This window comes from Ranitomeya imitator, chromosome 2, assembly GCF_032444005.1.
Source record: "Ranitomeya imitator isolate aRanImi1 chromosome 2, aRanImi1.pri, whole genome shotgun sequence".
Lineage (NCBI taxonomy): Eukaryota > Metazoa > Chordata > Amphibia > Anura > Dendrobatidae > Ranitomeya > Ranitomeya imitator.
Genome location: NC_091283.1, coordinates 803,956,583 through 803,977,791, shown reverse-complemented (window position 1 = coordinate 803,977,791; position 21,209 = coordinate 803,956,583). Strand labels below are relative to the sequence as shown.

General features: G+C 43.7%; 1 protein-coding gene across 4 annotated transcripts in view; it reads left to right on the top strand.

The window, feature by feature from the left end:
* The window catches only part of EXOC6 (exocyst complex component 6), a 300,123-nt gene that overhangs the window by 238,322 nt on the left and 40,592 nt on the right, over positions 1-21,209 (top strand). The gene's annotated exons all lie outside the window — the stretch shown is intronic.

Here is a 21,209-nt window from a genome sequence, read left to right as displayed (position 1 = left end):
TTAAAACGTTTTGGATTGTTTTTTTCCAAATCACAATCTTTATTAAAAATGAATAAATTAAATAGTAATTTTATTATTTTCACACTGGCCACTAAGGCTTTTTAGTCTCTTACTTTATGCGCTTTCAGGAACAGTTTTCAGCAGGCACATTATCATCAGAGGCAGGATCAGAAAGATTGGTAACTCCTCTACACACAGCTGATGGCACAGGATCCACCAATCACAATAGGTGATGTCACGGGTGTGTCAAAGGCTGCAGACAGTCGCACTGCATCTGGATGCAGAAGGTCTCACCGGTTGGCCTTGCAGACTAGTGGCCACCTCCCCCGTCCTTAATGGTGTCACCTTGATCTGGGTGTTTATAATTCCCAACTTCCTGTTGGGAGTTGCGGGTGTTATTTCCTATTTGCATTTCCCTGTTGAGGCTTGGAGCAGTAGCTGTCGGCTATCATCCTTTTTGGAGTTTGGAGGACGTTGGTGTTTATCTCTAAAGGTACCTTCACACTGAACAACTTAACAACGATATCGCTAGCGATCCGTGACGTTGCAGCGTCCTGGATAGCGATATCGTTGTGTTTGACACGCAGCAGCGATCTGGATCCTGCTGTGACATCGTTGGTCAGAGCAGAAAGGCCAGAACTTTATTTCGTCGCTGGATCACCCGCTGACATCGCTGAATCGGCGTGTGTGACGCCGATTCAGCGATGTCTTCACTGGTAACCAGGGTAAATATCGGGTTACTAAGCGCAGGGCCGCGCTTAGTAACCCGAGGTTTACCCTGGTTACCAGTGTAAATGTAAAAAAAAAAAAAAACACTACATACTTACATTCCGGTGTCTGTCGCGTCCCCCGGCGTTCTGCTTCCCTGCACTGTGTCAGTGCCGGCTGGCCGTAAAGCAGAGCACAGCGGTGACGTCACCGCTCTGCTTTACGGCTGGCGCTTACACAGTGCAGGGAAGCAGAACGCCGGGGGACGCGACAGACACCAGAATGTAAGTATGTAGTGTTTTTTTTTATTTTTTTACATTTACACTGGTAACAGGGTAAACATCGGGTTACTAAGCACGGCCCTGCGCTTAGTAACCCGATGTTTACCCTGGTTACCCGGGGACTTCGGCATCATTGGTCGCTGGAGAGCTGTCTGTGTGACAGCTCTCCAGCGACCACACAGCGACGCTGCAGCGATCGGCATCATTGTCTAGATCGCTGCAGCGTCGCTAAATGTGACGGTACCTTAAGTCTTCTCAAGCTAAGTGTTCTCTTGTTTTGTTTGTCTATCCCAGGTGTCTTTAGTGCTAGTAAGGATTGACTAGCGCTCATCCTGTCCTCCCCGGTGCAAGGCTTATTGCCAGGGTCAGGCAGAGATTAGGTATCCTGCTTGGCGATAGGTGTGGAACCTATATAGGGACGATAGGACTGACAGGGTAATGTTAGATCGTTCTAGGGGTCTCCACTCCCCACTTCCCTAGTGACCCTGCACCCCGCCCTTCACAATGACCTTTGCATGCTCTTTAAATACTTCTTTACAAAAGCTAGGGTCGGCGTCTGTTCATTCTCGCTATGTACACGTTTCCTGAATAAACGATAAGGCTAGTGTGAAAATTTGCAAAATTTCTATTTTATACAAATTTTGATATTTAAAAAAAAATACCCCAAAAAATGTTTAAAAAATATATTTAAAACAGAAATCTGATTTAAGCAATAGGTCAGTTTTTGATTAGCCTCCCTTTAACTTATCTGGACCACTGATGGACTCAGACAGAAGAGGGCCTCTGTACAAGAACAGTATGTGGGCCCTTTGCAGCCCGTTGTAATCAACAATTCCTCCTGCTTTGGAGGTGAAAATGGCCCCCTTACCTCTAGGGCCCAGGTTGCACCACTGATATGTCCGCCCCTGATTCCACTGCTCTCGGAATGCGGTGGAATGTTCTCAGAGTTCCAGAAATGTCCATGTGCCGTGGAAACGTGGAATGTTCTGTTATTATTAGGATCGTGGCTGCGGATGACACAATGATAAGATCTCCGTATCATTTTGCTTTTTCAGCACGCAGCCGCTTTCTGTTTGTTTTCGTGCGATGCGCTCACAGTAATGCGCTGAATGACAGCTTTTTCTTCAAGTGTTTGTTAGAAAGTAACTGAGCCTTTTGTCTTTCGTGAAATTCCTTAGAAAGGTCAAGCTTCTGTTTTTTATGGCCAAAATGTGATACTCTTGCCTGGTTCTAACATGTGAAAGATAAGGAAGTAGGTCCAGTAGATGAGGGTTCACCTGGCCACCCGTACAGCGCCCCCGGGTCAAGCCCCATGATGGCTCCTGCTTTGCTCAGAGGAGCTGATGACAGGTAGGGGCTGATACCAGTGTGCATCTGAGCGTCCAGGCTGCAGAGCTGGAGGTTTGGGACTTTGGCAGACACCAGAGCTCAACTTCAGATCAGCAGGATTGCCCTTCATTTTCTAAAGAATACTTGACCTGTGAATGAAACAGTTTGATCTCCCTGCCAATCACCAGCAGCTAATGGAAGCCAGTTATCTCAACAACTCTAATACTGGCAACATGTTCAGAAGCCAATGCTCCAGAAAGTTTTTATTTTTTTTTATTTTGGAATTTCTTATTTGGCAGCTGTACCAAGTCTTTACATCAAGTCTTTACATCAAGTCTTTACATCAAGTCTTTACATCAAGTCTACCATTCACATTGTATTATTAGTAATCGTACTCTTCCTCGCAGGGTGACATCATCAGTTCAGTAATCATATGTCATTGTACCTTTGCTGTATTTTTCTTGTATGGAAATGATTTCAATGAGTTTCCAAGCCATCAGGGACTCCATTGCCTTACTTCTACCCCCCAGACTTCATAAAAATATCCAATAGATTAGTGGATAGAGATTTCAGATGCAAATGACATTGACTAATACAGAAATAAGTTGAAAAGCATATACACTCCTCTATATTGAAGTTTCAACGACAAGAAAGAAAAGTGGATTTCTGGAAATCATTGGATGCATAGACATGTTAGTGATATGCAAATGATGAAAAAATAGAAACAACATTTCCAAAAACATCTTGTATTACTCAGTACGGAGTATGAGCGCCACATGCAGAAATCTAAGCACTTACACACGCTGGCTGCTATCAAAAAGGTTATTAATGGTTGTCTGCGGAGTGTTCTGCCACGCTGAATGCACTTGGACACACAAAGCATCAAGATCCGCTGATGGCTGCTCCCTTTGCTGACCAATGACTTCCCAGAAATGAGAAGACAAGTCTGGAGACGCTGCAGGCCATGGTAGCATGTTTACGCCATGCTGGCAGCCCACGGTAGCATGGTTAGGCCATGAATCCTGATATTATCGTGCTGGCAAAATGGCTCCTGGAACACTTTGGAGAAATGACCACACAACTGGTTTCACAACCAATTCAATGTAACGCCGAGCTGTTTGTATACTTGGAATGAAAACTAGAGGGGTCTGGCTTCTGTACATTATGCTACCCCCACACCATAATGCCAGGAGTAGCACCCGTGTAATGTTCTCTCGTGAAGAACTCTGCGCAGTATTGCCCATGTGATCACTGGCTATCATTGCATCCAAGACAAAAGCAGGACTCCTCACTGAAGAGAATAAACCTCCATTTCAGCTTCCATTGCCGTCATGATCTGCACCATAACAGTCCTTGAGAGCGGTGGCATAAGGTCAAAGGACACCTGCACCTGGACATCCAGTAGCCTAATGCAAACACCTTCTGATAATGTGTAAAAAAAAAAAGAAAAAAGTTTCACCTTGTACTTGGTATGTGACGTCCATTTCACTTGCAGTACAGAGTGGATCAACCAGTGGAACGGTCATTTCTCCAAAGTGTCCCAGCAGCCATTTTTCAACACAAGACCATGCCACATATTGCTCGTGCTACTGTGAGCAGCCTGCGCATGCTAAACGTGCTACCATGTCTCCCGTGGTATGCCAAAGCATGCAGGTATGGAGATTTCTGTGTTTGGTGCTCATACTCAATACTGAATAAATCGCAATGTTTGTTTGTTTTTTTTAAATCCAATTTTTAGCATTTATAAATCGTTAACATGCCTATCCTTCCTGTGATTTTCATAATTCCACACTGTCACGGTTTCACCCCTTAGGGTGTCTGGGATGCAGTTACTGACACATCGGCCGTCAAATCTGGTATAAGGGTGTGCTGAAGCTGTCATCGGCTGTCTCCAAGTGTTCATTATTCCAGTTATTTGCCATGCTACTTAACTGTGCTGTGTCTCCCAGAACTCTGCCAGACATACATTCAGCTTGTGAGGTTTGTTCTGTGCCTTGAGTTCTGTATGCTTGATCTGTTGCCTGACCTTGGACTTCATTCTGACCATCCACCTGTTTAACCCCTTTAGCTCTGATCCGTTATCCTCCCGATACTCTGACCTTGGAACATTACCTGACTGCTCTTTTGTCTCTTCCTTCTGTTTATGACGTACCCTCCTGGCTTCTCACCTTGGACTCCTTGATCCCTCTGACTCACGGCTTGGCCGTGAGAAGCGACTAGCGTCACACACGACTTTTCCTTCTTGGTGTCGCAGTTTCAATGTTGAGGAGTGTAGATAGATTAGATCGGTAAAACAAAGACAGATAAAGGGATTGTTACAGAGATAAGATAATGTAACATCCCTGGCAGAAGTCGCGGCTCTTAGCGCTGGGTGGCGCGGCACTTGTTGAAGTGTTGCCCCTATTTTTTTTTTTATTTGTATACTACAGGATTTGGTGATAACCTTGTACCCATTTTTGCATGAAAAGTGCTGGTTTTATTTTTTCTATTTAGATAGATAGAAATAAAAATAGATAGCTATAGAGACAGATGATTTGATCAGAGATATGGAATAGATATATATATAGAGAGAGAGAGAGAGAGAGAGATATTAGCTAAGATATTTGTATAATTGATAGATTAGATTACGTCACATACGGTAGATCAAAAAGTAGGATTTTTTTTTAAGGAAATTATATTGCTATTAAAACAAGATTTTTCTTTCATTGCTATATTATCACTGCCAGGAAGTAATTTGTACTAAAGCCATATCATCTCTTTCTGTAATGTCTTATCACCTTCTGAAATTGCATTTTGCTATGAGGAGGAATTATAAAAATTCCACACAGACACTTTTTTTTATATTGTTTCCCTGAATAAATCACCTGAAAATATTCCTTCTCCTGAATGTGACTTGTCAGCGTATCTGAGTAACTCACAAACTATCTGAGAGTTTTCCTTTGCCCTAATCTCTACATTTGGAAATAATCCCCAGCATTTGAAGCTTCCAGCTGCTGCACTCGGAAAATGAGTATTTGTTCTGGGGAGCCTTTCACATCTTCTGGTGTTAAGGTCAATGTACAAACCTTAACACATTTGAAAAGTTGTAATTGATCTCAGGAGGATGGATTGAGCTCCTAGGAATGTTTGCTGGTCACTACTCCACTTGGATTCCCTTCCCAATTACTGTTCTTTCTTCACACCTTTTAGAGAAACCAAGGAAATGTAGTAGTAACCTTTTAGAATTTCATTCATTCATTCACTTTTTCATGAATTTCTTTCAAATTCAAAAATTATGGCAATTTTACCCAAAATTTCTTCAATTCGAAAAGGGAAGCTGAATTAAAGATAAAAATGAAAACTGGCAAACCTATTGGCCATGCTCCACTTGTCCTTTCCTTATTAATGCATCTAATTAGAGAACATCATGCCACCAGTCAGAAATGGACCCCTTGAATATCTGTCCACGTCCAGGTCTTATGGCCGAGGTGTGAGGCTTTGGACCCTAGAATGAAAGTTCAGTACCCAGCATAGTGGGGAGCATGGGTGGCTGGAATGTGGGGGGCATTCTGGACACACACAAAATATCAACTACCAGTAATCATTTGTTCCAGTGTAGACTGACTGAAAAAGAGCTCAACATTACAGAGCCGACAAACCAGCTATGAAATCACAGTGTTACTTGAATGAAAGCTACTTGTAATGTCACAGGAACATTTCCTAACTGACTGACTTGTGAAGTCAAAGCAGCGTCCTTGACTACAGCTCTTTTGTGAAGTGTCACAGCCATTATCCAAGTTAAACCAACTTGGAATCTTACATCATCTAACCTGACTGGAATTTCTTTTTCAAGACGCCTTGTGATGTTACAGGTATGGGTGTAAACTGGTGAGGTCACAGCAGTGTGTTTAATTTAAAACCACTGGATTAAACCTGACTTGTGAGTTCACAGGCATGTACCAAACTATGAACCTTACTTGTGAGGTCACAGCACTGCACCTGACTGTAAACTTCACTTGTGAGGTCACAGCAGCGTACCTGACTGTAAACTTCACTTATGAGGTCACAGCAGCGTACCTGACTGTAAACTTCACTTGTGAGGTCACAGAAGCATACCTGACTAAACCTCCCTTGTGAGGTCACATCAGCATACCTGACTATTCCTCACTTGTGAGGTCACAGCAGCGCACCTGACTAAACCTCCTTGTGAGGTCACAGCAGCATACCTGACTATTCCTCACTTGTGAGGTCACAGAAGCATACCTGACTAAACCTCCCTTGTGAGGTCACATCAGCATACCTGACTATTCCTCACTTGTGAGGTCACAGCAGTGCACCTGACTAAATCTCACTTGTGAGGTCACAGCAGGAAACCTGACTATTCCTCACTTGTGAGGTCACAGCAGCATACCTGACTAAACCTCTCTTGTGAGGTCACATCAGCATACCTGACTATTCCTCACTTGTGAGGTCACAGCAGCGCACCTGACTATACCTCGCTTGTGAGGTCACAGCAGCAAACCTGACTATTCCTCACTTGTGAGGTCACAGCAGCATACCTGACTATTCCTCACTTGTGAGGTCACAGCAGCATACCTGACTAAACCTCCCTTGTGAGGTCACAGCAGCATACCTGACTATTCCTCACTTGTGAGGTCACAGCAGCGCACCTGACTAAACCTCCCTTGTGAGGTCACAGCAGCATACCTGACTAAACCTCCCTTGTGAGGTCACAGCAGCGCACCTGACTAAACCTCCCTTGTGAGGTCACAGCAGTGTACCTAACTATTCCTCACTTGTGAGGTCACATCAGCGTACCTGACTATTCCTCACTTGCGAGGTCACAGCAGCGCACCTGACTAAACCTCCCTTGTGAGGTCACAGCAGCGCACCTGACTAAACGTCCCTTGTGAGGTCACAGCAGCGTACCGTTGATCCAGGGAACTAGTCTGATTGCCGTATGTGGAGTCGGGAAGGAATTTTTTTCCCCAAGGTGGAGCTTATTCTTTGCCACATGGGTTTTTTTTGCCTTCCTCTGGATCAACAGGTTAGGGCAAGTTAGGTTAGGCTATGGGTTGAACTAGATGGACTTAAAGTCTTCCTTCAACCTCAATAACTATGTAACTATGTATGTAAACCTCCCTTGTGAGGTCACAGCAGCATACCTGACTAAACCTCCCTTGTGAGGTCACAGCAGCGTACCTGACTAAACCTCCCTTATGAGGTCACAGCAGCGCACCTGACTAAATCTCCCTTGTGAGGTCACAGCAGCATACCTGACTAAACCTCCTTTGTGAGGTCACATCAGCGTACCTGACTATTCTTCACTTGTGAGGTCACAGCAGCATACCTGACTAAACCTCCCTTGTGAGGTCACAGCATCGTACCTCACTATAAACCTTTCTTGTGAGGTCATAGCAGCATACTGGACTATTCCTCCCTAGTGAGGACACAGCATCATACCGGACTATTCCTCACTTGTGAGGTCACAACAGCGTACCCGACTATAAACCTCCCTTTTGAGGTCACAGCAGCAAAGTGGTCAGAAACCTACATGTGATATTACAGCAGCTTAATTCCGTAAAACCCAATAATATGAGACCACATTGGAAAATTATATTACACTACAAACAACGGGACCACCCTTCATATAGACATTAGCCATATGGAAAATAACTACACACTGCAGCTACTATGTTGAAGAGTAAAATATAGGTGTAAATCCTTAAAGAAAAATCTCTTCCTTTGTGTATTCTACATGAGAACTTGACAGAGGAGATCAGATTTCCCCGTTAAGCAGACAGCTTAATGATTTCCTGCTGGACAGTTTCTTGACATGTCGAGAGTTTGAAGGGATTGGAAAATGTAACAGTTTCTTTGATATGAAGAGTCTAATGTTCGAGACTTGTCCAGCAGTTGTCACTTCACAAGTAGCGAGCACTCAACTTCAAGGCTTGGCATGATCATCTCTTCGGGGCAGGTTTGTAACATCTGGACATTTTTCAATGATTCAGATACTTTTTCAGGAAGACAATCTTGTTTCTTTTTTTTTTTTTTTTTAAGAAATAATGTCACATGACATCCCAAAAGGGTCTTATTGCAGGTAGCTTTGATGTTTTGTATTTGCGTCATTCACATGAAAGATAAGACAACATTTGGGAATGACATGGGTGGAGAGAGAAGAGAGAAATGGGGTCAGACGAACCCCCCACCCCCAATACCTCCACCATCCCTATGCCCTCCTGCTCTGTCCTCCACCCATCCGCGTCATCTTCCTGGAAAAAAAAGCCGGGCGCATACACATTGCGCCCGCCGAGATATGCCAGCCAGTACCTGGCAAAAATAAGGAGTTTTTCCTATAGGGTCTATTACAGTGATTAAAAGGAACTAATCACAGTGATCAAAATAAAAAAAAATTGTAAATCAAAGCCGCCTTTGTCACCCCCTTAGTTAAATAAAAATTACAAAATATATATATTTTTTCCATTCTTTGCACTTAGGGTTGGGGTTGTGTTAGTGTTAGGGTTGTAGTTAGAATTGGTGTTTTTTCAAAAGTGAAAAAAAAATAAAGTGATGAAATTATGATGGCTAGTGTTGGGCACAAGTGCTCGCTACTTGAGTTTGCACCGGGTGCTCGGATATACCCCTGGATATAATCCTTGAGGGGTGTAGTTTCCAAAATGGGGTTATTTGTGGGGGTTCCACTGTTTAGGCACATTAGGGGCTCTCCAAACGCAACATGGCGTCCACTCTGGTTTCCAACCTATTTTGCGTTCAAAAACTGTGCTACTTCCTTTCAGAGCCCTGCTGTACACCCAAATAGTGGATTTACCCCACATACGGGGTATCAGCAAAATTGCATAACAGATTTTGTGGTCCATTTTTTAATGTTACCATTGTGAAAATGAAAACGTTGGGGTTTAAAGTACATTTTTTGCGAAAAAAAAGTTGAATGTTAATTTTTTCCTTCCGCTTTGCTTCAGATCTCGAGAAGCAACTGAAGGGTTAATAAACTTTATTGAATGTTGTTTTGATCACCTTGAGGAGTGAAGTTTTTAGAATGGTGTCACTTTTAGGTATTTTCTGGCATATAGACCCCTCAAAGTCACTTCAAATGTGATGTGTCCCTAAAAAAAAATGGTTTTATACATTTTTTAAAAAACTTTTAACCTTTCTAACTTCCTAACAAAACAAAAATTATGTTTCCAAAATTGTGCAGATGTAAACTAGACGTATGGGAAATGTTATTTATGAACTATTTTGTGTGACATCTTTTTCTGATTTAAGGGCACAAAAAGTTTGAGAATTGCAAAATTTTTCACATTTTTGCCAAATTTCCATCTTTTCCATAAATAAACACAAGCCATATCGAAGGATATAATCACATAAAGTGACACTGGTCAGAATTGTAAAATTTGGCTTGGACATTTAGGTCAAAATTGGCTGTCACTAAGGGGTTAAAGGCTTTGTGCCAAGTTGGGAAGTTTTCCCATAACCCTGAGATAGATCACTGGAGGTGGAACCGCTGGAACCCCCAGTGATCCCAAAATTCGGGATCTGAGCAGCACTGTCTGAATGGAGCTTGCACACCCCTGCTCTATCCATTCTCTCCCGGACTGCTGGAGGTAAGTGCTGTACCTTGGAGAGGACAGAGAGGACGAGTTTGGCAATTTGTATATCATAAACAATGTCTATTTAAAGGAGTTTTATTTCCCTCTGACTTCATATTCGTGACCTATTCTTATGAGTCATCAATATCATATTGGTAGATGTCCCACTCTTGGTGCCCCCATCTATCGGCTTATTACAGGGTTAATGGCGCCTTATATTTTGGACTAGTCACTTGACTTGGACTGAGAAGCAATGAGTTGCAGTACCAGGCACAGCCATAAAAAATTGTGCCCAAGGGAGATGCCACACTGTGCAAAGCAACATCTATACATATATATACGATTATGCCAAAACTGCTAATAAGAATGTTGAAAGACTTGACAATTTCTCAGATTGGGGGGATCCCAGTGGTTGGACACTGAATGATCAATGTCTAATGTTTTATCCTACTGATGCGTCATAAAACACTAATAAGGTTTATGTACCTTCCCTCCACTGCTGTTCAAGCTGTCCATAAAAGCATGACTTTTAATGTATGAGTTTGAAAACCATTGTTATTGATTCAAGGTATCCAAAATTTGCAAATAAACTTCTGTTTTGTGCATAGGGCTCGTATGCAGATTTAAGTTGGCCATACATATTAGACTTATGTCGACTGAACCCGCCAATATTGAATGTGTATGGGGACACCGGCCAAATGATGGTCGGGAAAGATGTCGATCAAGATCAGGACTATATTGGGTTTCTTTGTAGTCTGTTGCCATGGAGACACATACGTCTATGTAGGAGCTACAGGTGCTTCTCAAAAAATTAGAATATCATCAAAAAGTTAGTTTATTTCAGTTTTTCAATAAAAACCCAAATGTCACTATCTCAGTAAGTTAGAATAATTAGCAAAAACACCTTCAAAGGCTTCCTAAGCATTTAAAAAGGTCCCTTAGTCTGTTTCCGTAGGCTCCACAATCATAGGGAAGACTGCTGACATGACAGATGTCCAGAAGGCAGCCATTGACTAAGGAGGGTAAGCCTCAAAAGGTCATTGGTAAAGAAGCTGGCTGTTCACAGAGTGCTGTATCCAATCATATTAATGGAAAATTGAGAGGAAGGAAAAGTGTGATAGAAAACGGTGTACAACCAACCAGGATAAACCGTAGCCTTGAAAGGATTGTTAAGAAAAGGCCATTCAAAAATTTGGGAAAGATTCAAAAGAGCCACCACACATAGTCGTATCCAGGACATGGGCTACAAGTGTCGCATTCCTTGTGTCAAGCCACTCATGACCAATAGACAACCCCAGAAGCGTCTTTTCCAGTTCACCACCTGACAGCACACTGGAGGACGTCCTTCTTATCCTTGATGGGACAGGAACACGAGAGGTTAAAAGGACCCTCCCCCTACCACCCTTCAGTGTTTTTCCTGTCCCATCAGGGATAGGAACGGACGAGAGGATCTGCCGTTCTGTGCGGGGGGGATGTGGATCGGGGGGGCTCAGCCTCACCCTTCCCTCCTGTGACTCCCGTTGGCTGACTCCTGCCCGAAGGGTCCCTCAGCCTACCAGTGTAGCGCTGCTCCTGGGTTGGGGATCGCTTCCTCCTGGGGGGGGCTCTCGATCCCTCCGTCCGTCCCCTGGTGTGTGCAGGCTCAGCGGCGGCCTCTGCTGGCGTCGGCGTCTCCATGCGGCCGCTGGGGGAACCAGTTCAACGCCGCACCTTCCTCTCTTTCCGGCCGCATGTCACTTCCGGTTTGCAGCTGAGGGGGACGGACGGCGTCTCTGCTACAGGAAGTGCAGGGAAAAGAGCGGTGGAGAACGCTGGAGCGTCATTTTTTGAGTGAGGAACAGAATAAAAAGGTATGTGCAGGGGCAGTAGTGATCTCTAGAGCATCATGGAGGACGCAGCTAGAGCAGAGGGTCAGGAGTCAGCAGCACTAGTAAGTAGTTGCCATAAAAAAAAATAAAAAAAAACGCTAGTGTTTGCTATATATATATATATATGTCTCCATAGGCAGCCTCCCTATCTGAGAAATCGGTAAAGAAACCCAGTAGGAATAAGAAGTGTCCTATCTGTGCGGTTAAACTAAAGGATTCCTGGCAGAAACCCCTATGTGAAGCATGCACCTGCAAAGTCATAGGAGAGGAGCAGGCGTCTCTTATGTCTAATATGAGAGCCATGATAAGGGAGGAAGTTCAGGCTTCAGTCTCAAGTCTGGTACTCCCTCAAGTCTCACCCTCACCTTCACCTTCGGAGAGGCCGAGGAAAAGACCAAGGGTCGAGTACTCTTCCATAGACTCATCATCCTGTGGGTCGGAGGTAGAGGAGGAAGATGAGAGTAGAGATCCCCCGGAGAAAGGGAGAAGATATGTTCTCTGCTGCGGACACTGGAGAGCTGTTGGAAGCAGTGCGGCACACCATGCAGGTGGAGGAGCCGCAGCCATCTTGCTCCGTTCAGGACGAAATGTTTGGAGGCTTGCGCTCACAGACATCCAAAGTGTTCCCTGTTAACTCCCATATCAGATCTATGATTCTGGAGGAATGGGAGGAAGCCGAGAAGAGACTGACTATTCCTAAAGACTTCAGACTCCGCTTGCCGTTTAACCCAGAGGAAGTCAAGGAGTGGGTTGATGTACCAAAAATTGACATACCCTTGGCTAAAGTCTCCAAAAGGACGGCGATTCCGTTTGAAGATTCGTCCAACTTGAAAGAACCCATGGACAGAAAAGCAGATGGCCTTCTAAAAAGGGCCTGGGAAAGTTCCTCGGCAATTATTGGGGCTAATATTGCAGCGACATCAGTAGCCCGCTCCATGGACCTTTGGCTAGATGATCTTAAAGATCAATTAATAGCTAAAACGTCCAGAGATAATATTCTAAAATCCCTACCCTTGCTAAAGCTAGCAACTACCTTCTTGGCAGACGCATCTGCAGAATCGGTTAGGTTCGCAGCTACGGGCCAGTCGCTATCGAATGCAGCCCGTAGAGCCATCTGGCTTAAGAGCTGGTCAGGGGACATGCATTCTAAGAATAAATTGTGTGCTATACCCTTTTCCGGGGGCAAGGTCTTCGGACCAGTCCTCGACGATATTTTAGAGAAAGCTACAGATGTTAAGAAAGGTTTTCCGGAAGAGAAACCTAAAAAATTCCAGCCCTTTCGGAGGCCCCGCTATAATCAAAAACCCGATTATAGGGGTAAGGGAAAGCAGGGTAGATGGAGCTACCAAAAAGGGGGGGGATAACAGGCCTAAAAATAAAGAAACAAGCTACTCTGGACAGGGTTCCAGTTACCGCAGAAAATGACGCCATCAGAGTAGGGGGTCGTCTGACAGGTTTTCTGGAAGGTTGGAGGGAGATCACGTCAAGTCCATGGGTCTTACAGATAGTATCCCAGGGATACAAAATAGAATTCACATCTCTTCCTCCCGAAAGATTCCTGGTATCCAGCTCCCATCTAAAACTGTCATCCCCCATGTAGTCAGATATTCAGGACCTTCTAAAAATGGCGGCCATTGTCCCAGTACCCCCTCAGGAAGAAGGCAGGGGTCATTACTCCAATCTCTTCTCGGTAACAAAACCATCGGGAGAATCGAGAACCATTATAAATTTAAAACATCTGAACAATTGGGTCATTTACAAAAGGTTCAAGATGGAGTCGATTCGGTCCACCATTCCCCTGTTGGGAAAAGGCATGGTCATGTGCACTCTAGATTTAAAGAGTGCATATTACCATGTTCCCATCTATCTAAACCATCAGAGGTTCCTGCGGTTCGCGGTAGTCTTGGAAGGAAAGATCTTCCATTTCCAATTCCGCTGTCTCCCCTTCGGCCTGGCCTCCGCTCCCAGAGTTTTTACAAAACTTATGGTAGAAGTAGTTGCTTTCCTGAGGAATCAGGATATAATGGTGGTCCCCTATTTGGACGACTTCCTAATAGCAGCAGACTCAGAAGTCCAACTCAGGATCAACTGTCGGTCCCTCATCTCAACTCTAGAGAATCTAGGATGGATTGTAAATTGGCAAAAATCAGACCTAATCCCAAAACCCAAAATAAAATTCTTGGGAGTCATGCTCGATTCACAAACAAGAATGTCCTTCCTTCCGGAGGACAGGCTGAAGGGCATAATACAGAAGATCCGTCACTTTTCCCGAGGTCGGAATACGATCAGAGACGGGATGAAGATACTAGGTCTGATGACGGCGTGTATTCCCTGTGTAAGATGGAGCCAGTTTCATTCTCGACAGCTTCAGAGGGGAGTCCTGAGAAGCTGGAACAGAAGACAAAACTCGCTGAACCGAACTCTGAACTTTACTCCGCAGATCAAAAGATCTCTGGGTTGGTGGACTCTTCCCAGGAACCTCCGACTGGGGGTACCATGGCTTCAAACACCAAGCGTTTCAGTTACAACAGACGCCAGTCAGCTCGGTTGGGGAGGTCATGTACTGGGAAGATATTTTCAAGGGACAGCAACCAGTCATCAAACCACAGGGAACTACAAGCGGTTTGGGAGGTCCTGACGGCAGCACAACATCTGCTACAGAACAAACATGTGAAGGTCTTTTCAGACAACACGACAACGGTAGCATTCCTGCGACATCAAGGGGGTCCAAGACATCCGGCATTGCAAGACCTGGCGGAATGGATATTCAAGTGGGCAGAAAGGTCGGTTCTGTCAATCACGGCAATTCACCTGGAGGGCTCCAAGAACCAGTTGGCAGATTTCCTCAGCAGGAAAAGCGTATCCCCCACGGAGTGGGAACTGAACAACGAGGTGTTCAAAGACCTGTGTCATTATTGGGGAATGCCGACGGTGGACCTATTCGCTTCAAAGGGAAACGCAAAGCTCAGGACTTTCTACTCCCTAAACCCTTGGGAGAGTCCAGCCGCGATCGATGCCTTCTCACAACCCTGGAATCACGGTCTCCGGTATGCATTTCCTCCTCTAGCGATGATTCCGAGGACACTCAGGAAAATCTGCGAGGACGAGGCCAAGGTCATTCTCATAGTTCCTCACTGGCCGAAACGCAGTTGGTTCCCATTGTTGAGAAAACTATCAGTAGAAGAACCCCTCCTGTTGCCGGAGAGAGAGGATCTTCTTCTACAAGGACCAGTTCTACACCAGAATCCAGGAGCACTTCAGCTGGCGGCCTGGATCCTGAACGGAAGGTCTTGAGAGCAAAAGGACTCTCGGATGATGTCATCTCTACCCTTCAAGCGAGCAGGAAGCCGGTAACATCGGCTATTTATTTGAAAATATGGAAGAGATTCTGTGGGTTTTGTGGAGAGACAACAGTTGATACTGACCACCCAAATATCCCCAAAATTCTTGATTTTTTGCAGTCAGGGTTTCAAAAAGGTCTTAGACCAAGCACATTGAGGGTCCAGATAGCGGCCCTAAGTGTATTCTTTGACTCTTCCCTTTCTGCTCATCCCTGGATTAGCCGTTTCTCTAAAGCCGTCCAGAGACTAAAACCACTGATTAGACGTTCTGTCCCGCCGTGGGATCTGAACTTGGTTCTGAATTTCCTATGTAAACCGGCGTGGGATGTATCGGGGGATATAGAAGTAGATAAACTCTCTCTCAAAACCGCATTTTTAGTTGCAATCACGTCGGCAAAAAGATTGGGGGAACTACAGGCCCTGTCGGTGCAGAATCCATACTTGCAGATATTCGAGGATAAACTAGTATTCAGACTCGATCCGGCGTTTCTCCCTAAAGTTGTGTCAGTTTCCAATATGAATCAGGAAATTGTCTTACCATCATTTTGCCAGTCCCCTAAAAATCAGAAAGAAAGATTTTATCATAACTTAGACGTAAGGGACTCGGTGCTCAGGTACCTTGAAATATCCAGACCCTGGAGACAGGACAACAATTTGTTTGTCCAGTTCAGGGGTCCAAATAAAGGTAGGAAAGTGTCTAAAGCGACTATCGCACGGTGGATAAAATCCACAATCAACTTAGCCTATAGAGCTAGCGGGCAAAATTCCACGGTCAGCATCAAAGCCCATTCATCTAGAGCCATGGCCACGTCATGGGCAGAGAAAGGGGGGGCGACGGCAGATCAGATCTGCAGAGCTGCATCATGGTCTAGCCTTAGTACCTTTTCGAAGCACTACAAGTTAGATGTAGTATCGCCTCAGTTGGCTTTTGGTAGGAAGGTACTTCAAGCAGTAGTCCCACCCTAAATACCATTCTCCTTTGGTATTTCTCCAGTGTGCTGTCAGGTGGTGAACTGGAAAACAGTAATTAGACCTACTGGTAATTGTATTTCCAGGAATCCATCCTGACAGCACTATTAGTTCCCTCCCTAATGTATGATCTTTATACTCATGTGATGTAACATTTGTATGATTGATTATGTTGTCGGAATAAACCTGTGTTTTTGCATCCATCCAGATGTGTTACTTTGGAAAAGCACTGAAGGGTGGTAGGGGGAGGGTCCTTTTAACCTCTCGTGTTCCTGTCCCATCAAGGATAAGAAGGACGTCCTCCAGTGTGCTGTCAGGATGGATTCCTGGAAATACAATTACCAGTAGGTCTAATTACTGTTTTCTGGGCCAAGGAGAAAAAGAACTGGACGGTTGCTCAGTGGTCCAAGGTGTTGTTTTCAGATGAAAGTAAATTTTGCATTTCATTTGGAAATCAAGGTCCCAGGGTCTGGAGGAAGAGTGGAGAGGCCACAATTTAAGCTGCTTGAGGTCTAGTGTGAAGTTTCCACAATCAAACGGGGAGCCATGTGATCTGCTGGTGTAGGTCCAGTGTTTTATCAAAACCACAGTCAAAGCAGCCATCTACCAAGAAATTTTAGAGCACACCATGTGTCCCTCTGCCGACAAGCTTTTTGGAGATGGAAATTTAATTCTCCAGCAGGACTTGGCATTTGTCCACACTGCCAAAAGTACCAATACATAGTTTAAAAACAACAGCATCACTGTGCTTGATTGGCCAGCAAACTCGCCTGACCTATGGGGTATCTATGGGGTATTGTCAAGAAGAAGATGAGAGACACCAGATTAATCAATGCAGACGAGCTGAAGGCTGCTGTCAAAGCAACCTGGGCTTCCATAACACCTCAGCAGTGCCGCAGGCTGATCACCTCCATGCCACGCTGCATTGATGCAGTAATTGATGCATTTGCTGAACATACATTTCAGTAGGCCACATTTCGGAATTTAAAATCATTTTTCAAGCTGGTGTTATAAAGTATTCTAATTTACTGAGATAATGAATTTGGGTTTTCACTGGCTGTAAGCCATAATCATCAACATTAACAGAAATAAACGCGTGAAATAGATCACTCTGTTTGTAAATGACTCTATCTAATATATGAGTTTCACTTTTTGTATTGAAGAACTGAAATAAATTAACTTTTTGATTATATTCTAATTTTCTGAGAAGCACCTGTGTATACAAAACATTTTTAGGTTCTTTGTATAGTTACTTGACTTTTCAGAACTTTTCCGTTTGTAAAAAGCAGTCATTTCTCCGACCTTCAACCTAATGCGTTCATTACACCTTGTTACATTTATGCAAAAATGCAAATATTTTATTAATTGGCAATAGATGTACCAATGGAGCGATTGGGTCAACCTGACAGACGCACGAGGTTCTGTACTGAGAGCAGACCCTACGTTATAAGAGTAAATTACATGTCACCGCTATGAATGCGCTTGTAACCAGCTGGGGATGGATATTGTAGAGCTGATTAAATATTCACCGTATGTTACACCAATGGAGAGCAGTAAAACCGTGTTCTGAGTAATAAATAATCGCACTGAGGAGCGGCATTAAATCACCATGAAACACGTGCTCCTTGTAAACTGATAGAATTAATGACAGAAAGAAGAAGCTATGTGGGGGAAATATATGGAAACCGATATTGTTAATTATCTTATCCGCAGCTAAACCACGCTGAGCTAGTTCACATGGTCAGTCTTTTCTTGGGTTCTAGTGATGGAGGCATATTGTACCTGAAACCTCCAGACTCTGTAGTTGTAAGCTTCATCCACATTCAACATTTTTTAATTTTACATTAGAGTTAGAACTTAAAAATGATCCCTGACTTCCTCTTCATGTTCGATTCATACAAAAGCGGAGAGAGTGACGCCAGCGCCGAGTGGGCGGCCTTGCATCGAGTCCTCCAGGTTTACCAAGTTCGGCTGCCTTTTGACTGAACTGTGTGGCTATTGAATCTAGATCGTTACATCCCCGGCTCGTTAATTCATGCTGTACTGCAGGTTTCCAGATAACTCAATTTTTTTGACCCTCACAACCCGTTAACCACAGATGGAGGGTAGGTCACTTTGGGACTCACTTTGTTTTGGCTACCAAATCTGGTTGCGCTACTTTCTTGCAAAAAACTCATCTTTCTCAGGTAAAACAAAACATAGGCACCACTTACTACAGGTCATGCCATCTTGCCATTGATCTTCTTACCTTGGCACCTATTCTCGCTTCTCATGCCAGACGCCAAATTTGGTGACATCAGACTGCTGATCATTTGTCGGTCTGTCAAGGTTGGTTTGGAAAACCAATTTGGGATCTGTAGCTCACTCTCTGCTTTCATTGATGGGATAGGAATTTGACATGAACTTCGAATTACATCACAATCCAGCACCAGAAATATACTGCGCTCGTTCAGCATCTTCTACTCTTACTCGTTTTACGAAAAGGCATCAACAGTCAACAGAAAATGGTCTAAATCAGTCTTTTGGCCATCTAAAATCTCTATTGGATGGCCAGCTTTGACCTACTTGTAGGTCTAGTCTATCCCACCAGACACAATTCAGTGTTTTTCAGTAGAGGTCAGAATCTGGGTAACAGAAGCCTGGAACCAGTTAGATTTATGGATAGCAGAGCAGTCAGCGCTCAGTGCCGAGTGGGAATTCCCTTCTCAGCAGGTAAGGTATTTCACTCACACATCACTCCAACTCCACAGAGCATTTTCCAGACTTTCTTGTAAACACAGTGTAAACATGGAAATTAGGAACTTAAAAAGGTTGTCTAAGGAACCAGGTAATGTCCTTTATGGATGTGAATTCTGAAGGAAGAGTTCCCACTTTTTAGATACAACATTATTGTGTATGTTTCTCTTGATTTTCTTCTTTAACTGATTTACCGAGTTTGACTTTGGGTTCGTATCAATCTTGAAGGTGTCTAAATAATGTCTGTGTTCTTTTGAACTATGATTAATGGGAGACGAGGACATTGGGATGGGCTGTCTTAGACTTACATCAGTATCATAATGCTGGTAGTAACGTAAGTTGGCCACACACATTTTCTCCCTGTAGAGTTATTTACAACATTCCTCTTTTTCAAGGATAGGTGAAAGCCTGAGCGCTCAGACCCCCCACTAATGGTGACAGTAGGTCTATGAGATGCCCCATCGGAGTAGAGTTGTGGCCTCCATTAATTTTCTATGGCACTGTTGGAGATCGATGGAGATCCCAGCGATTGGACCCTTACTGGTCCACCGGTTGATTTTTGGATAACTGACTAGTACCAGTCTTGGCAGTCATTCCTGGAATAGATGTACATTGGTATTTTGCCATTTTCCAAAGATAGTTAATGTGGCCATACAGATAACTGTTAATTATTAGCCATTTATTCCATCAACACCCTATGACCTTGAGCATTTGTCTTAAAGAATTCCCAAATTATTACTTGTTGACTGATATGGGTCTGACCTGTGGGATTTCCGAAGATCGAGGATCTGGGAGCTGGGAAATATGCTCTGCAGAGCCACATCATAAATAAAGTGTAGGAGATTACGGTATGCTCTGACTACGCTTCATTCATTGTCTATGGGACAACTGGAAAATGCCAGGCACAGGTTTCATTTCTAAGACTTTTGCTCTCAGGTAAGTTAAAGGGGTTGTCCACTACTAGAACAACCCCTTCTTGATCGAAATGTTCAGCACCGATAAGATAAAACCGGGTCCTCTTGATATTCAATATGTCCGAAGATGGGCACAGTGACGCCAGATTGGGCGCCGGGCTCATGTGTCATAACAACCGCACGAGAGCCCCGAGAATGCGAGTGCCGACGCTGCTGGAACGGTTCCAGAACGAGAGGTGATTTTTTTATTTTATTTTATCGGCACCGAACATATAGATCAAGAAGTGGTTGTTCTAGTACTGGACAACCCCTTTTAAGCTACCATCAAGGGAATTTATCATAAAAATAAAGCAACCACAATTAAAAAAAATGTAAACATTAATACATATGTAATTTTTAATGGTGTAAAATATGGAGAAAAAAATAAAGATAGTTTTGATATTTTCAACTTTTAAACACTAGGGCAGGGGTGTCAAACTGCATTCCTCGAGGGCTGCAAACAGGTCATGTTTTCAGGATTTCCTTGTACTGCACAGGTGATAATTTAATCACCAACTCATTATTTGTGTAGGTGATTAAATTATCACCTGTGCAGTACAAGGAAATCCTGAAAACATGACCTGTTTGCAGCCCTCAAGGAATGCAGTTTGACACCCCTGCACTAGGGGGAGCATCTGCTAACACTTGCCCTTAAAACCTAGTGTAATACTAGCTCGCTTTATGACTGCAGTAAATGTTAGCGGGATCTGCTCATGTGTGAGTTCACTCCTCCATTTTGTTGGTGACTGCAAAGTGATACTGCCGTGTCACCGAGGATGGATGGTAATGCAGATTATAGCATTTCTGCTAACTGAGGCTGAAATTGAAATTGCTCCCCTCTCGGAATCCAAACTAAACATGCAGTGAGTATAGGCAATTTCTTCATTATTTTTTCAGTTTTGTTTACAGCGTTGACAGTGTGATGTACAGTAAATGACCTGGCAGCATGATTCTCCAGGTCAGTATGATCATGTAGATACCAAACTTGTATAGATTTTTTTTTTTATTGAGGTGAGATGACCGAAAAATGAAAATGCTGACATTTTTAATTATTTTTCTATTTATGACATTTACCTCAGGGGTCAATTATTTTTACATTTTGATAGCTTGTACTTTTTTAGGATGTATAGATACCAAATATACGGTACTTGTTTTGTATTTTTCATTTCTTTTTTTTTAATGGGTGGAAAGAGCAGGGGAGGGTTTTTTTTTTTTTTGCATTTTACAGTTTAAAAAAAAAATTCTGACCGGAAAGATTAGTACGGTAAATAAATCATCACAGCTGTGCTGATCATTGACTGAGCTCTGCACCAGTCACTGCACTCTACACCAGTCACTGAGCTCTGCACCAGTCACCATGCTCTACACCAGTCACTGAGCTCTGCACCAGTCACCGCACTCTACACCAGTCACTGAGCTCTGCACCAGTCACCAC